At 35.7% G+C, this 1606-nt stretch overlaps 1 non-coding gene across 1 annotated transcript; it reads left to right on the forward strand.

Moving 5' to 3' along the window:
• The first annotated feature begins 451 nt into the window (after positions 1-451).
• Positions 452-555, forward strand: LOC148554968 (small nucleolar RNA R71). The gene has a single exon (XR_015887793.1). It is a non-coding gene; the product is annotated as a small nucleolar RNA R71 (small nucleolar RNA).
• The last annotated feature ends 1051 nt before the right edge of the window (positions 556-1606 follow it).

A 1606-nucleotide genomic window follows, 5' to 3' on the forward strand; every position in this document is an offset into this window, starting at 1 on the left:
CCATGAGAGATTTGGGTGATTTCTCCATGAGGGGTTATAGGTGTTTCCATAAGGTTCACCCATGTAATTCACCTCTGCTATTGCAGGGTTTTCAGGATCATAAGCTTCTTCTTCAGAAGATGCCTCTTGAGTACTGTTGGATGCAGCTTGCATTCCATTCAGACTCTGAGAAATCATATTGACTTGCTGAGTCAATATTTTATTCTGAGCCAATATGGCATTCAGAGTATCAATTTCAAGAACTCCCTTCTTCATAGGCGTCCCATTACTCACAGGATTCCTCTCAGAAGTGTACATGAACTGGTTATTAGCAACCATGTCAATGAGTTCTTGAGCTTCTGTAGGCGTTTTCTTTAAGTGAATGGATCCACCTGCAGTGGTATCCAATGAAATTTTAGCTAATTCAGACAGACCATCATAGAATATGTCTAGGATGGTCCATTCTGAAAGCATGTCAGAAGGACACTTTTTGGTCAGTTCTTTGTATCTCTCCCAAGTTTCATAGAGGGATTCACCTTTTTTCTGTCTGAAGGTCTGAACATCCACTCTAAACTTACTCAGATTTTGAGGAGGAAAGAACTTGGCTAAGAAAGCCTTGACCAGCTTATCCCAAGAGTTCAGGCTATCCTTAGGTTGAGAGTCCAACCATATTCTAGCTCTGTCTCTCACAGCAAAAGAGAAAAGCATGAGCCTGTAGACTTCAGGATCTACTCCATTAGTCTTAACAGTATCATAGATCTACAAGAATTCAGTTAAGAACTGAAAAGGATCTTCAGATGGAAGTCCATGAAACTTGCAGTTCTGCTGCATCAGAGAAACTAATTGAGGTTTCAGCTCAAAATTGTTTGCTCCAATGGCAGGAATGGAGATGCTTCTTCCATGTAAATTGGAATTAGGTGCAGTAAAGTCACTAAGCATCCTCCTTGCATTATTATTATTTTCGGCTGCCATCTCCTCTTCCTGTTCGAAAATTTCTGAAAGGTGCTTGCTGGATTTTTGTAATTTAACTTCTCTTAGTTTCCTCTTCAGAGTCCTTTCAGGTTCTGGATCTGCTTCAACAAGAATATTCTTGTCCTTGCTCCTGCTCATATGAAAAAGAGGGACAGAAAAATAATAATAATAGGGGTCCTTTTTACCACAGTATAGAGGTCCCTGTGTGAGTAGAAGAAAAGAAGAAGAAAAAATTCGAACACAGATGGGAGAGGGGTTCGAATTTGGGTGAGATGAAGTGTTAGTAGATGAATAAATAAATAGAAGGAGATAAGAGAGAGAGAGAATTTTCGAAAATAATTTTTGAAAAAGAGTTAGTGATTTTCGAAAATAGTTTTTGAAAAAGGTTAGTAATTTTTGAGAATTAAAATAAAAAATTAAAATAATTAGTTAATTAAAAAGAAATTTTGAAAAAGAGGGAAGATATTTTCGAAAATTAGAGAGAGAGGGAGTTAGTTAGGTAGTTTTGAAAAAGATAAGAAACAAACAAAAAGTTAGTTAGTTAGTTGAAACAAATTTGAAAATTAATTTTGAAAAGATAAGAAGATAAGAAGTTAGAAAGGATATTTTAAAATCAAATTTTGAAAAAGATAAGATAAAGAGATATTTTTCAAAA

Source organism: Arachis ipaensis, chromosome B6 (assembly GCF_059453495.1).
Source record: "Arachis ipaensis isolate K30076 ecotype BB chromosome B6, ASM5945349v1, whole genome shotgun sequence".
NCBI lineage: Eukaryota > Viridiplantae > Streptophyta > Magnoliopsida > Fabales > Fabaceae > Arachis > Arachis ipaensis.